The sequence below is a fragment of the Hypanus sabinus genome, unplaced genomic scaffold, assembly GCF_030144855.1.
Source record: "Hypanus sabinus isolate sHypSab1 unplaced genomic scaffold, sHypSab1.hap1 scaffold_105, whole genome shotgun sequence".
NCBI lineage: Eukaryota > Metazoa > Chordata > Chondrichthyes > Myliobatiformes > Dasyatidae > Hypanus > Hypanus sabinus.
The window spans coordinates 762690-779632 of NW_026779103.1; the positions used below are offsets into that span (position 1 = coordinate 762690).

At 44.2% G+C, this 16943-nt stretch overlaps 1 protein-coding gene across 4 annotated transcripts in view; it reads left to right on the plus strand.

Annotated features, from left to right (window-relative positions):
• Nucleotides 1–16943, plus strand: part of LOC132386169 (oocyte zinc finger protein XlCOF6-like) — a 43681-nt gene that overhangs the window by 13036 nt on the left and 13702 nt on the right. The window contains exons 1-2 of one of the 4 annotated variants that reach the window (XM_059958459.1): nucleotides 6995–7176; nucleotides 12092–12261. The gene's annotated coding sequence lies outside the window, so the exon portion shown is untranslated. Of the gene's footprint in view, nucleotides 1–6994; nucleotides 7177–7791; nucleotides 8361–10971; nucleotides 11069–12091; nucleotides 12262–16943 lie in introns of those variants that run through there. The other 3 variants (XM_059958460.1, XM_059958456.1, XM_059958458.1) reach the window with 3 other exon arrangements.

Sequence of the window (16943 nt, forward strand, 5' to 3'; positions counted from 1 at the left end):
CAGAAAAACAGAGGGAGGAAGCAGAAAGACAGAGGGTGTTAGAGCTGGAAAATATAGAGAGATTGCAGCAAAGGGGTCTGGCATTAGACTCTGGTGATAAGTTTGAGGCCAGTCAGTAAGTTAAATTGGTAGAACAAACATGAGGAAAGTGGTTCGACAGTGGTTCTCCCTATAGATGCTGCCTGGACTGCTGTGTTCCTCCAGCATTTTGTGTGTGTTAGTTAAATTGGTACCTCCTTTTTACGAGGCAGAGTTTGATGAATACTTTCAGCTGTTTGAGAAGGTTGCTCAGAGTTTAAAGTGGCCAAAAGAGGACTGGCATATTCTCTTACAAAGTGTAATTAAGGGGAAGGCTCAGGAAGCATATTCTGTTTTGACAGTTGATGAAGCAGCTGATTTTGACATAGTGAAACAGGGTGTGCTCTAAGCTTATGGGTTGGTCCCTGAAGCATACAGGCAAAAGTTTAGACATTTGGAAATCTGTGAGGCAGACTTATATGGAATTTGCTTATGAGAAGTATGTGTGTTTTGACCACTGGTGCACATATAAGAATATAAGTGATGATCTTAACAGCTTGAAAGAGTTGGTTTTAATTGAACAATTTGAAAGATGCGTCTCTGATGACATAAAGGCATATTTAGATGAAAAGGATGCTGCCACTTTGCAGGAGTCTGCTAGATCAGCAGATGAGTTTGCTTTAACTCATATTGTTAAAGTTACCCAGAATAAGAGTTTCCAAAAGAGTAGCAGGGATTACCAGGGTAAACCAGAAATTAAAGCTGGGACTAGTGACACGAGTAAGGATGAAGGGAAGCAGCTGAAGGAGAAATATTCTGGTCTTACTTGTTACTATTGTAAGAAAGCTGCTCATATGATGACCAATTGTTTAATTTGAACTTGCATTTGGTCAGAGAGTGAGGGAGCTTTGACCTTGTTACAGGAACAGTGGATTGATGGGGATGTACATGTTAACTTGTGAGACTATGTTTTGAAGTTCAAAAACAAACTACAGCAGTCCTGTAGTCTAGCAAGACATCTGAAGAAGAAAAAGAAAAAGGAACCAGTCCCGAATGCCTGTGTTCAGTATGTTGAAGCACCGATAACCCCATAGGGTTCTGAACATTCTGTTGAGACTCAGTTAAGGACTGAGAGGTCTGACTGAGTTAAGAAGGGATTTGATTATTATATATCTGATGGGTTTGTATTAGTACAGGAAGGGTCTGCGAAGGTACCAGTGAAAATTCTTCAAGATGCTGTGGCTTCTCAGTCACTTATATGAGACAGCGTTCTAAAGTTTGGTGATGACACTGACACTGGTGAGGTAAATCTTATTAAAGGCATTGGGGGCGGCGTGGTTTCTGTGCCATTGCACAAGGGACCTTTACAGTCAGGGTTGATTTCGGGACCTGCTAAGATCAGATTATGCTCCAGTTTACTGGTGGAAGATATTACTTTGCTGTTAGAGAATGACCTGGCAGATGGTAAAGTTGTTCCTGCAGTGCAGTTGACAACTAAGCCAACCACTGTCGACCCACAGATGGATTTTAACATTTATCCTTCCTGCGCAGTAACTCACAGTATGGCTAAAAAGTCTGCCGACGCAGACAGTTCTGTGCAGCATGATTCTGATACCCATGACAGCCAAAATCGGGATTCAGATTATGCTGACTTGTCAGGGACTTTTCTGCCTTCAGTGTTTAAACAGTATTCATGTAGACAGTCTGATGAGAAAGATTTATCCCTGTCTAGGAAGTAGTTTATAGCAGAACAGAACCGGGACCCTGAGATTGAAGCTTTAAAAGAAACAGCTCTTTCTGATGATGAGATTAAGAAAGTGCCAGTAGGGTATTATCTCAAGGATGGAGTGTTAATGAGGAAGTGGATGCCGCCTGCTATACCTGCAAGTGAGGAATGGGCAATTGTTCGCCAAGTTGTAGTTCCTAAAGTTTACAGGACTGAAAATTTAACTTTGGCCCACAGTATGTACTTTGGTGGCCATTTTGGAGTGAATTATACTGTAAAAAGGATTATGAAGGAATTTTACTACCTAATTTGAGGAAAGATGTTGTGATCTTTTGCAGAACCTGTCACACTTGTCAAGTTGTGGGTAAACCTGATCAGGTCATACCAATGGGCCCACTCCAGCCTATACCTGCATTCGGTGAACCCTTTTCCAAAGTTATAGTGGGTTGTTTTGGCCTATTGCCAAAGACTAAAGGAAGCCATCGGTATTTGCTAACTATTATGAATACCTCATCCAGATTCCCAGAGGCACTACCTCTCAGGAATATGAAAGCTCAAACTGTGACGAAGGCTCTTACCAAGTTTTTTACTTTATTTGGTTTGCCCAAAGAAATCCAATCTGATCAAGGAAGTAATTTTACATCTGGATTATTCCAGCAGGTAGTTTGTGAACTGGGAGCTAAACGAATTACATCGTCTGTGTACCATCCAGAATCACAAGGGGTTTAGAAAGATTTCATTCTACCCTCAAAACAATGATTAAGACATACTGTGTTGAAAATGGAAAAGTCTGCGATGAAGGAATACATTTGCTTTTGTTCGCAGTAAGAGAGTCAGTACAGGAATCACTGGGCTTTAGTCTATTTGAACTTGTGTTTGGTCAGAGAGTGAGGGACCTTTGACCTTGTTACAGGAACAGTGGATTGATGGGATGTACATGTTAACTTGTCAGACTATGTTTTGAAATTCAAAATCAAACTACACCAGTCCTGTAGTCTAGCAAGACAAAATTTAAAGATTTCTCGAAGCACAATGAAGTTTTGGTTTGATTAGTGGGCTTGCGAAAGAAAATACCAGGTGGGGGATAAGGTGCTTGCTTTATTTCCAATGTGGGTGAATCCACTTAAGGCGAAACTCAATGGACCGCATGAAATAATCTCTCGTTAACTATGTGAATTATGTTATTAAAAGACCTGACCAACGTAAACCAACACAGGTGGTACACATAAATAAGATAAAGCCTTATGTTGACAAGCAGGCACCATCTGTGAGTGTTGTCAAAACATTTGAATCTGGCAACCCTGAGAATGAAACAATTGACTCGTCCGAGACTTTTCACAAGCCAAACACTGTCCCAGTTAAGCTAATGAACTCGGTTGTTCAAGAAATCATTGATAACAAGTTGGCTCATCTGCAGCCAAAGCAACAACAACAGCTGAAGGAATTAATTCTGAAGTATAAAGATTTATTTCCCATCGTTCCCAAGCAAACTCCGGTCACAGTATATGACGTAGATATTGGTCAAGCCAACCCAATTAAACAATATTGTATTGTATGAATATATTGTATATTGTAACAATGAATATTGTATGAATGTAGAAGAGTGTAAATTGGCTGAGCAAGAAATTGAATATATGCTGAACAATGGTATTATTAGGCCTGTGATTATGGACTGTGCCTCTAAGAACCATGTCTGTAAAAGAGAGAGAGAGACAAGCACAAGCAGCTTGTTACAGAGACAGATAGAGCGGAGGGCCTGCATGAAGGACAGCTGGTGTTCAGCACAATGGTATTTAAAGGAGCATTGCTGTTTGTTTCATAGGACAGGCAGACACACAAAGGCTAGTGGGAAGAGTTGTCAGTGAAGTTTTAAATGCTCTCGCGTGTGGGGTTGAGGATCAGTTATGAGAAATCGGTCTGTGACTATTAGTGCATGTGAGAGCAACCCTGTGAAATCTGCTGAAACCCTTGCCTGGGTTGGTAGATTTCACTTGAAGAAGAAGCTCTTTAGTTGCTCGCATTTGACTACATTGGAAGATTCGGAGAACATCGACACCTGTTTACTTGGATGCCAAATCTCTCACTCACTTCAATCCCGTGAACTGAACTGAATATCCTTACCACACCAGCGTAAGATTGTATCATTTACCACCTAAGTTTGGGACATATATATTTAAAACTATATATGCATAACTCTGCTAAATTTTGCACTGATTATGGAAAGGTAAATGCAGTAACAATAACAGATGCCTATCCTATCCCTCAGTTGAATGATTGCATCGTAAGGTTGGAAAAGCTATATTTCTAACAAAGATTGATCTGTTGAGAGATTATCGGTGTGTTCCGTTGACGGACGGAGGTAGAGAAATTTCTGTGTTTCTGACACCATCTGGGTTGTACGATTACAATGTTTTGCCGTTTGGAATGAAAAATGCCCCAGGAACATTCCAGAGAATGGTTGATTCTGTAATTCGAGGGTTGGAACACACAGATACCTGTTCTAATGACGTAGTCACTGGGAGTGACACTTGGGAAGAGCATATCTCTGCAGTAGAGAAACTGTTTGACAGGCTTTCCCAGGCCAGCCTTACAGTTAACTTAGCTAAGAGTGAACTTGGCCATGCCACTGTGACCTATGATGGCTATGTTGTAGGTCAAGTCAAGTTGGCTTCTGTTCAGGCAAAAGTCCAGGTAATTTTCTGAAGTTTCTATTCCGACTGGTAACAAGGCTCTTGGAAGGTTTCTGGGAATGGTTGGATATTATCGTAAGAACTTTGTAAGAGCTTTGCTGGTATCGCTCTTCCGCTGACTAATCTCCTGAAGAAGGGTGACAAGTTTGTTTGGACCAAGTCTTGTCAGGAGATTGATTGAAAATTATTATTTGAGATTAGGCCTATCAATGTAGTGTCGTCAACAAATTAAATTCACAGATTGGAGCTGTGAGTGGCGACACAAGTTGTGAGTGCACAGAGAGTAAAGGAGGGGGCCAGGGAGACAACCATGTGGGGTATATGTGCTGAGGGTCAGAGAGACAGAGTGAGGGAGCCCACTCTCGCAATCTGACAGGAAGTCCAGGATCCAGCTGCACAAGACAGGGTGAAGGCCGAGGTCTCTGAGCTTCTTGTCGATACGTCACGCCTTCGTATGGCTACTGCTCTGCCCATGACCGCAAGGAACTGCAGAGAACTTTGGTGTGCAGAGAACATCAGAGAAACAAGCCTCCCCTCAATGGACTCTTCCTACACTTCCCCTGCCTCGGAAAAGCAGGCCATGTACTCAATGATCCTCACAACCTGGACATTCTTGCTGCAAATCCGCTCTCTCTTCAAGTAAGCGATACAAAGGCGCTAAAGCGCGTACCACCCGGCTCAAGGTCGACTTCCTGTCTGCGGTTATAAGCAAAATGAATGATAAAATGGACTCGGCCTCACAATGTAACTCGACGTGACACTGCACCATATGTCTATCTGCACTGCACTTTCTCTGCAGCCATAATGCTTTGTTACAGTTATTGTCTTGTTGTATATCAACTGAATGTACTGTCATAATGTATTGATCTGTGTGGATGGTACGTCAGGCAAGAGTTTCACTGTAGCTCAGTACATGATGATAATAAACAATATCCCCATTTTAATTGTCGGGAAATATTAGACAGACAGAGCTTCCGCTTTGGAACCACAGAAGGAAACTTAACTGTTGCCTTTTCTGAGGAATACCAATAAATAGAAAAGGCTTCAATCTCACATTACGGTAACTGGGATCAGGTGACCGGTGGTGGGTCTCCCATATCAATATCAGAATCAAGTTTAATTGCACCAGCATATGTCATGAAATTTGTTGTCTCTGCGGCAGCGGTAGAACCTAACTCATAACAATAGATTTTAACAGCTATGAGTTAAGAAAATATACACATTCTATAGTTAAATTAAATAAGTAGTACAAAATTTAAAATAATACAAATGTAATAAACTATTTTAATTGTGTGGAATTATTTGACTGACTGGGTTGTTGCTTTGGAAATTCTGGAGTGAAGCTTAGCTGAACTGTACACATTTATGAGAAGCTCAGATAAATCAAAAGGCTAAATTCTCACATAAAGGGGTCACACATCCAGAAACATTGGCTGCACTTCAGCAGGTAAAAACATTTCAATGAAATATGCTGAAAATATTGCAGGAAGAGAACATTGTCCACCCACAACGAGAGGAAGCGACAGATCCGGATCTCACTGCCTTGACTGAATGGGTGAAAGGTGAAGCTACACGTACATGTAGAGCAGTGACCCGCTGATGCTGCAGATCTGCAGAGAAACGTGAACAGGAAACGGGATCAGGTGACGGGTGGAGAGTCTCACACCTGAACCAGTGTCTCTGCTCCTCACACTTCACACGCTGCCCGACCCATCTGTTGCATTCCTCACATTATTCCATACTTACACCAGATACATGTTTAGTTTTTCTCTCCATATCTTCCCTGTCCCTTTCCCTCCAACCCCAGGTCACAGAGTCTTGGGCTCAATTCCCATCCCAATACAACACACAATTCAGACGCAAACAGGAAATGTTCAGTGTTCATTTAAATCAGTCTATGTTTATAAACACTAATTTCTATTCATATTCCTCCGGCCTCACTGGACAGGAACACTGAAACATCAAGTGAGAGACAACAAGAGGAGGCCATTCAGCCCCTCTAACCATCAATAAAATGGCGGCTGCTCTCTCATCTCACATGTTTCTGCACGATGCACATTTCCTCGATCCCTTCGGTCTCCACATTTCTGCCGGCCTCTGTTTTATGTGAGGACGATCACAGAGTCTTCACTGCCCACTGTGGTGTGTTTTTAGGGATATTCCCCACCCTCAGAGTGGAGACATTTCCCCTCATCTCAGTCCGGAACAGTCCATCCCCTTTTTCATAGACTGGGATCCCTGGTTCAACTGGTAATGATGTTGTGCATATCAATGTGTTCACCTCTCAGTCCTAAATGAAAGGGTTATCGCATTTGATCTTTCTCCATATGATGACCTCACCACTCCAGGGATCAGTCTGGTGAATCTTCATTGCACTCTCTATAACAAATACTCTCTAACCTCTTTGTTAATCCTCTACGGAATTATTTTCCATCTTCTGCAGCCCCGTGTTGCCCCAACCACTCAACTCCCACCCCTGTCACTATTTCCACCTTCCCACCTCGCCCCTCACCTGAATCCACCTCTCACTCCCCAGCTCTTGCCCCATCCCCATCCCTCACCTCCTTTCTCTGACTATTTCCCAACCACTCTCAGTCCAGAGGGAGGGTCTCAGCCCGAAATGTTGACGGTCCATTTCCCTCCACAGATGCTGCCCGACCCACTGAGTTCCTCCGGCAGTTTCTTCTTTGGTCTGTATAACCCGTGTTAGTATGGGGAGCGGGATTTTACACCATATTCCAGGTACAGTCTCAACAAAACCCAAATAACTGTCACTTTGCGCAGACCATTGGCTCCAATTGCAGGGCAACTGTGTGCCGGTGTTTGCCCCCCAATGTGGTGAATCCGTCTGCTCGCCACCACCGTGGGTTCAGTCATTTCCACAGATGAGCCCCTCCTGTCCCCACCGGGACAAACATCCTGTCCGCCCCCCTCACACCATCTTCATCCTTTCAGTAAAATCATCCTCCTCTCTCCCGGAATCGCCGATGGGCCGAGCGGTCTCCTCCTACCTCTCAGTGATACATCAGACTCCGGCCTCAGGAGATGCTTCACAAACGCCCCAACTTCCCTTGGACGGAAATGGAAATAAATCAGAAAGCGGACATTTACTTTGGGATTTGTTCCGCCCTGACGGGAGATTGACACTTTAGTGGGAAAGTTTCCGCGAGGCAATATCCACTTGGCTTGTCTGCCTCCATTACTGGTTGTAACCAGTGATTGACATTGCTTCGCATCAACGGGAGTAGCGCAGCCCCTGAAGCTTTGGTTTACAGCGGTGGGGGTGGGGACGGTCACGCGATTGGTGGCTCAGCCGTTAAACCGATAAAGCTCGAGCTCACCAGCGTGTCGGTGATGTAAGACACCACGCACGCGAGGGCAGGTCCTGGTGTGGGCAGCCCATGTGTGACGTCAGGCGCGTGAATTCGCGTGTGTGACGTCACCTGTGTGGGAGCGCTTGTAATTAAAACACCTGAATGGACGTTTCTGATCATTCCAGTGGGACAACAACATTAATCTCGGGTTTCATCACTGAATCCAGTGTTGTGAGATATAAAGTCCCCTGATATGTGTCCGGCTGTGCCGTGTTGTTGGTGGAGTGGGCAGCGTGGTGTTTGTCTCGATTCGGGTCACAACACCAGAATTGCCAGCGGGGTCCACACACAGTGTATTAGTCAACAGAAAACCTCTCGTCCCTGCAGTCTTTGTCTCCTGGTAAACTCAACACCCTGACACTGTGGACCATAAACACCCCTTCCTCTCAGAGTCAGGGAATCATTCAGAGAGCTGATCGCTGGGAGGAATTATATTTATTGGTCATTAAAGTTCGCCCAGATTCGTTTGGACGGATTTGATGTGGAGTTCGGGGTGTCACAGTGAAAGGGCCGGACGGCCGATCTCTCTCCGTTGTACAAACATCTTTCCAGGTGAGGCGACACTTCACCTGTGAATCTTCCGGGGACGCCCGTTGTGTCCGCTGCTCCCGATGCGGCCGCCTCTACACTGGTGACACCAGCTCCTCCGCAGTTGTGCGGGGTAGGGTTGTTTTTTTGGGGGGCGGATCGATGTTATTGTTCCGTTTTGTGCGGGAGGGGTGGGTTTTGGGGGTTGATGATCGGGATGCCGTTCTTGTTGATGTGGGGGGTGGGGTGGGAGTTTGATTTTTCTCCCTGAAAGACTTTCATGCTCTTTCGTTGTTTTGTGGTTCTCTGGAGAAAAATAAAACGCGAGTTGTTTATGGATACCTGCTTTGATAATAAACTGACCTTTGAACTATCCGCTCCCGGCGGGACTTCCCAGTGTCCAAACATTTTCATTCTCATTCCCATTCCCATTCCCGTTCCGACGTGTCAACCCATTGCCTCCTCTTGTGCCAAGTTAAGGCCACCCTCAGGGTCCAGGATCTGCACCTTATATTCCGTCTGGGTAGCTCCTCCCCCTAACCTGATGGCATGAATATCAATTTCTCCTTCCAGTGAACACTCCCCCTCTTCCTCTCTGATTTTTCACGTCCTCTCACGTGCTTATCACTTCCCTCTGGATTCTATTTTCTTCAGCTCTTGAGCTTTCCCATCCACCTGGCTTCAACCTATCACCATCCCGGCAGGCATTTTCTCGCCCGCCCCGATTTTATTTAGATATTTCCCCCATTCCATCTCAATCTTGAAGGAGGGTTCAGCTGGAAACGTCGACTGTCGACCCTTTTCGATCGATGCTGCCGGGTCTGCTGAGTTCCACCAGCCTTTTGTTTGTGCTGAGCTGGATTTCCTGCATGTGCAGACTTTGTCACGTTTGTGATTTGCCGCTCCGTTGTCCCACACGCCTCCGAGCACTGGGGGCGCTGTATGGACCTCCGACCACTGGTGGCCATGTGTACCTCCGATCGCTGGTGGTGCTGCGGAGAACATCCTGATAAACGCATGCGCACTGCCGAAAGCAGCTGTCGTTGGGGTGAGTGGAGTTTGATCCCGGCGGGTTTGTGTAAATCCGGGCCGGTTGCATTGGGAAAGGGCCGGGCCCGAGCTCTGCTGGACGGCTGGAGCAGGGGTGCAGTGCCAGTCTTTTAGCTGCCAGAGCTGTACGAGGGGTAATTGATAAGTTCGTGGCCTAATGTAATACAGCTCTTGGTACCTGCACTATTTGAGTCATTTTGCAGAAAGTTTGAAGTTAATCAGTTTTGTGCTGTTTCCGTTGCAGATAACTGAAAATTGCTAGGTTTTGTAAAATTGACTCCTTTCATCTTAGGCCATGAACTTATCAGTCACCCCTAGTATGTCACACCCAATTTGTGTACCTGCTCCTTTCGTGTATTGGGCAACTTCCTTGTCCCATTCATTTGATGAGCAGGTACCCAAATTGGGGGTGTGTATATGTGTATATATATGTGTGTGTGTGTGCGTGTGGAAAGCTGCCGGAGCTGTACGAGGGATGATTGATAAGTTTATGGCCTATGTTAGGAGGTCTAGTTATACAGATCTCGGTACATGTATGTGATGTTCAACTATTTGAGTGATTATGAAAGTTTGAAATTAATCACTTTTGCCATATTTCTGTTTCAGATAATTGAAAATTGCAAGGTTTTCTAAAATCGACTCGTTCCACCTTAGGCCACGAACCTGTCAGTCACCCCTCTATGTCACACCCAATTTGTGTACCTGCTCATTTCATATACTGGGCAACTTCCCTGTCCCATTCATGTGATGAGCAGTTACACAAATTGGGGGGGGGGGGGGTGCTTGTGTGTGTGTGTGTGTGTGTGTGTGTATATGAATTGAGCTTTTTATAATGTCAAACTCTAAACCAAGGTGAAAGAAATATATATGATTTCCAGAGCTCCACAGAAATACAGTGATAAATAAAACATTAACATGCTTATAACCAATCACTGCATTTCAGTATGTAACTGGTACAATAAAGCATATAACACTTAATTTAATAATAATACAAATATTGCACAGTTGCATTCACTAATTATCATAAAATATAATGATCAACCAAGTGAAATAAGGTTGTTTGCTTAGAAGCCATAAGGTTGTTAGTGAGAAAAATTTACTTTTGTATTAGTGAGTAATCCACGGACCACCACAGTCACAGCTCCAGGAGTTCACCAAAAGCTATCAAATATCTTATCTTAATGTTATTGGTAGTATTTTCCTCACCAGCCACCAACCCCTCTCCCTAACCCCAGTTTCCTTAAAATTCCCTCTATTTAATATGCGGCCGCTGTTAAATTCCCTGCTTGTTTATTTTTTTACTTATTTTCTAACGGAAGTGCTGGAGTGGTGCTCCGGTGAGGTCCGGAGGTGCTCTGCACCCCTGTTTAGATCCAAGTAAACTGGACCCGGGGATCAAGCTGCCCCGGTTTATGAGGTGTTGAGCGAGTATTTCTGGTCTGGGATCTAGTGTTTTTTACAGAGGTGCTGGAGTGGTGCTCCGGTGAGCTCCGGAGGTGCTCTGCACCCCTGTTTAGATCCAAGTAAAATGGACCCAGAGATCAAGCTGCCCGGGTTCATGAGGTGTTGAGTGAGTATTTTTGGTCTGGGATCAAATGTTTGCTTCTGGAGTTCCTTTGGAAGCAATGCTGCTAATCTGAGGAGAGAATGAGTTTGTATTCCATCCCTCACAAGGACAGGCTGTGAGTAAATGAGCTGTTCTGTGTTTGAACCAGTAGAAATAGACCTGGGGGGTTCAGTGTTCGAACTGTGTTTGGGAATTCCTCCTCGCTGTTACCTGTCTGTCAGACAGTAGGAATCAAACAGGAACTCATGTTGCTGGAAATCTGCACTAAAAATGAAAAGTTCTGAATCCATTCTGACAAAAGATTGTGAACCTGAATCGTTAAATTTGTTGCTCTCCCCACAGCAGTTCCTTACCTTTTGAGCGATTCTGGTGATTCCGGTTTCTTTTAATTCCATTCACTCGGGAATGGTTTAAATTTCCTGATGGTCTGTTATACTTGGGAATGTGTTCAGTGCAGTTGTTACTAACAAGATTCACCTGAATAATCTCAGGGATGATCGGCTTTATGTTTGAGGAGCATTTGATGGTTGTGGACCTGTGCTCAATGGGGTTCAGAGGAACGGTGGGGTTGGTGGAGGGATGTATGGTTAAGTAAACCTACCGAATGCTGGAAAGCCTGGATACAGTGGACATGGAGAGGATGTTTCCATTAGACAGAGAATCTGTGACCTGACAGCACAGGCTCAGAATAAAGATGCTTACCTTTAAAATTGAGTTGAGAAAAATTTCTTCATCCAAAAGATGACTGAACTGTGGAATTTGTTGCTGCAGAGGTTGGTTGAGGCTGCCATTTGGGTATATTTATGGCAGAGATTAATATACTCATGATTGCTAAGTAGCTTCAGGGTTACAGCAGGAAGGCAGGGATATGGTGTTGGAATAAATCTCAGCCATGGTTGAGTGGTGGAGCAGACTTGATGGATGGAATCACCTAATTCTGTTCCTGCATCTTACATCTTACCATGACAGAACGATGACTCCTTCCTATCCCACATCAGGTTTTGTGACGTGTCAGGAACAATTACAGATTTGTTCACTGAGTTCATTATATTTGTCTTCAATATTTAGATTTCAGTGAGCAGAAATATTTTGTTGTCCTTTGTATTGTTAACCTGCTTCATTATCTTTCATGTTAAAGTTAGACCTGCGGTGAGAGATTTATTGGAAGAAAAACCCACAACTGGAAGCAAACCACGACTGAAGACGAGGGAACAGCAGCAAGTGAACCAGCCCGAGGACTGAGAGCACTGACTGGAGAGAAACCCTTCTGACTCAGGATTTCCATTGATTCAGTCAGGAGCAAGTCTGGTGAGTCTCATTTACTCAAACACTGGTCCTTTAGACATTACATACTTATAAAAGGAAGGTAGGGAATAGTTGGAGTGAGCTGAATGTGACCAGAAATACTATCAGACCAGTTGCAATCATTCCAGGTCTGGTAATGTGCTATCAGTATCCCAGCTCTTTAAAGTCTCTCACATTCCCTCAGTGTTTGCTCATTTGAAGAACTTGTATCTTCTGAAGTAGCTTTTGGTCGGTTCTGAGTGTGGGGAGGGAAAGAGGGGTGTTTATATTTACTATCCTGCAAAAGGAGGTAATTGTTTACAATTACCTGCTGCAGACTCACTGCCCATACCCTGTACATTCTCAACCAGATTATTGACATAGATGACAAGTAGCAATGGGTGTCACCCTGGGGAGCTCCAGGAGGCACGGGCCTTGACTCCAATAAATAGCCTCCCATCATCACCATCTGCTTCCTACCATCGAGCTGTTCCCAGACTCTGGGCTCTGTGACAAACACAATGTTAGTAGAAAGATTAGACTGTGAGTAATATAAAGAGATATTTGTTGCTTCCTGAAAGCTGTCTGATGCAATGGACCTGATCCTCCTTTGCTCACAACATGATCTGCCCTAGGACTCTTCCTCCCGGGTCACACTGTGTCCGATAACCCACATCCCCAACCTCCCTCCACCCTGCCAGTAACCCCACAACTTTCCCACCATTTACCCCACAACTTTCCCACCATTTACCCCACACCCATACACGTAAACAGATCCTCGTTACCGACATCCACTCTCACTGCTTGGGGAACCAGAACTAACTGATCCTACATTCCTGGCCCAGACTGTCCAGCCGTCTGGGTGGGTCCCGGCCCTTTCCCACTGCAATCGCCTTTCGATTTATACAAACTTGAAATCAGATCCTTCCTCATCGCTGCCCAACCAGGCTCAGAACTTGTTAAGGAGCCTCATGTGTGGCACCTTGTCAAAGGTCTGAAAATCCAAGTACACAACATCAACCAATTCTCCTTTGTCTACTCTGCTTATTATTTCTCAAAGCATTCCAACAAATTCATCAGGCAAGATTTTCCCTTGCAGAAACAATGTTCAGTCCAGCCTATTTTATCTTGTGCCTCCAAGTGTCCCAAACTCACATCCTTAACAATCGACTCCAACATCTTTCATACCACTCTCAGACTAAGTAGCCTATAGTTTCCTTTCTTCTGCCTCTCTCCCTTCTTGAAGAGTGGAGTGACATTTCTGAAATCTTTATGGGTTGAGCTAAGAAATCGCAGGGGTAAAAGGACCATGATGGCAGTTATCTACAGGCCTCTAAACAGCTGCAGTGATGTGGACTGCAAATTACAACAGGAAATCGGCTGTACCGGATTGGGTATTGTGTAATGAACCAGAGGTGATTTGAGAGATGGAAGTGAAGGTAGTGATAACAACATGATTGAGTTCACTGTGAAATTTGAGAAGGAGAAGCCAAAATCCGATGTGTCGGTATTTCAGTGGAGTAAAGGAAATTACAGTGGCATTGGACAGGAACTGGCCAAGGTTGACTGGAAAGAGACACTAGCGGGAAGGACGGCAGAGTAGCAGTGGCTGGAGTTTATGCGAGAAGTGAGGAAGGTGCAAGACAGATATTTTGCAAAGAAGAAGACATTTTTGAATGGAAAAAGGATGCGTCAGTGGCTGACAAGAGAAGTCAAAGCCAAAGTAAAAGCAAAGCAGAGGGCATATGGTTATGGGGTTCTGCTTCTACAACATGATACAAAACATGGCCAAAGGCACTGTAGGACACAGACAATAATCAAAATTAATACAATCAGACTTCCGAAATGCAAAAACAACCTCCAGAAGCCCTCGAATATGTTGAAGGGCCAGGGCCACCCCCCTGCCTTACTGGTCCCAAAATTATGTAGCTTACTGCCAACATCTTGAATTTTCTGAATCTCTTGGGTTATGTGTTTAGACAAGTCAGTAATATTGGAAGATCTATCATGGATTTAAGTACAGCATTTATTACCAGTGATAGCACAGGTCCCTCCTTTTTCTGCTAATATAAAGTCATGGACCACCCGATTCTGTCGCACTGTTTGGCGAATTTGGGTGTGGTTCCATGCCGCTGCCCTGTTCTTTCTCCCGGCAGCCAGGGGTGGGCCCTATTTCCACAAAGCCAATAATAGGGTGAACTCTCATTCTGGTTACACCAGCAAGTTGTTCTAGTGTTACGTATTCAGGCAACAATAAATATGAGTTCGGCAAGGGTTTCTTATAACAAACAACACGTTTATTAAGCACAGAAAACAAACCCCCCCCAAAAGTAAACAAACACTACCGTAACCGGAAACAGCTGCTGTGCGGCAGCCCAAACAGTTCTTAAAGTGATGTTGCAAAAACAGTTCTTTAAAGTGGTATTGCCAAAAGTTCGATATGCTCACAGTCCATTTAAAAGGAGAGACTTTATAAGACGATTTAAATTCTCTTTCACGTCGCTTGGCTTCGATCCCCGACGTCGAACTTCCCATGAAGAATTTACGAAACGAAACGGCTTAAAGGCACTGACCTTTCCTTCTTCACTACCTTCAATCCTTTCTGGTAAAACCCAGGGATTAACACGAAGATAGTCAACAAAATCCTTCCGTATAAGGATCAAACAAACGTTGAAACCCGTTTCACCGTAGAAAGCGATTCTCCTCGACCTTTAACTCTCGAACTTCGATCTTCACTCTCCACTGTCTCTAGCAGAATCGTAAAGAACCTGTTGGCAATGACCTTTTAAACTTTAGGCATTAGATAAAAGCTTCATCCTTCAACTAAACTGCGTCATCACCTAAAACACGCAGTGGCATGAAGTCAACTTGGCAAATCCAGCCACGAACTGCCCCTCCTCACAGGGTGGGGTCTTCCTTTTATAACCTGTAAAAAAAAAAAACCTGTCGCATGATCTCTACTGGCGGGAAAATTATGTCATTCCACCATCACAAGACCATACCTCAAGTCCAGTATAGCTTCAACCCCAGTCATGTGACAAGTGTACCACTGTCATGTGTCACAAGCACTTAACACTAGCCACTGCTGGAGACGTAACTCCTACCCCCGGCCATAGCTTGGAGGGGTCTTGTGGAGGAGGTCTACGACTCCAACACTCAAAGCAACACCATCCCCAGTCTCGCCTTCCAGACCTGGATATGGTGCAATTGACAATGCTACCATTACGGCTATCAGAAAACACCAGAACTGAATTGACTGCGCTAGTATTCAGGGGCACCACTGACATAGTCTTACCCTGTTGGAGAATTCTGGCACATACCCAACATGCTCCCCGCTCAACTTGCTTAGCATAGGTGTGGTAGAGGGACAGGAAACTGTTAAACTGGGGGCCTCCCAAGACAGGGGCAGGTTCCCTTAGGGTCATTAAAATCAGCATTAACCAGTACATTATTCTGTCTTATCAGTTCTGCCAGTAACTTGTTTACAGTCCGTTCGATGTATCCGCCGGAGCTGCCCTTCCACCATCACTGCAGGAGGTGTTGTCAGTAGCACTTGGTACAGTCCTCTCCTCCTCGGTCCCAACTTCTTATCATCCCAGTTCTTGAGCAGGACAATTCTCTAGGCTGGATGGTGGAGTAGTCACCTGTAGTTTGGGGTTCATCCTCTCGATAGGCTTGTCGTACCTGTGAATGCAAGCTTTGGAGAGTGTTAGTTAATTTCCATAAGTATTTTCCCATCTCCTCCCCCAAGGTATGAATATCCAATGTTGCGGGTAAGCTCTCAGGGAGGAGCGGCAGACAAGGTCGGGGTCCCCATGGGGTTCTCATGGGCTTCCTGTAGATAATTTCTGCCAGTGATAGCCCTGTCTAACTTGATGGCGTGATTCTCATCTGGAATAGGACTAAGGGTAAAACCTTCAATCAGGTCAATCCAGTTTCTTGTGTAAGTTTTGCCAACTTATCTTTCAAAGTACCATTGGTTCGTTCCAATGTCGCTGCGTTCAGATGATGGGTGCAGTGGAACTGCTGTTTTATAGCAAGTTCTTTACAGATTTCCTCATTTATTTTGGCCCATTGTCCGAACTTATCATTTCTGAAAGTCCATAGTGTTACGTATTCAGGCAACAATATATATGTGAGTTCAGCAAGGGATTATATAACAAACAAAACTTTTATTAAACACTGAAAACAAACCCCCCAAAAGTAAACAAACTTGATGAGTTTGTATCTCCTTAGGTAATCCAAAATAAGTGAAGAATTTTATAATTCTTATAATTTATATTTTTCAATTTGTCATTGTTTTAGCTTTTATATTGGTAAGTGGTACTAACTTAAGTGGCTAAGTGGCTAAGTGGTGTGGCTAAGTGGCTAAGTGGTACTGGCTAAGTGGCTTATATTGGCTAAGTGGTACTGCCTCTGGAAACCTAGACAAAGTACACATAATAGTCAACAAATACTGATAACCAGTTTTTGTCTTTGGTAATGGACCAACACAATCTATAATAACTTAAGAAAATGGTTCACCAAGTGCTGGAATAGGTTGTAATGGAGCTACTGGTGTAACCTGATTTGGTTTACCCACAATTTGACAAGTATGGCACATTTTGCAAAACATCGCCACATCTTTTCTTAGACCAGGCCAGTAAAAATGTTTTAAAATGTTGTCCACAGTTTTCCTTACCCCTTGATGTCCACCGAAAGGCACA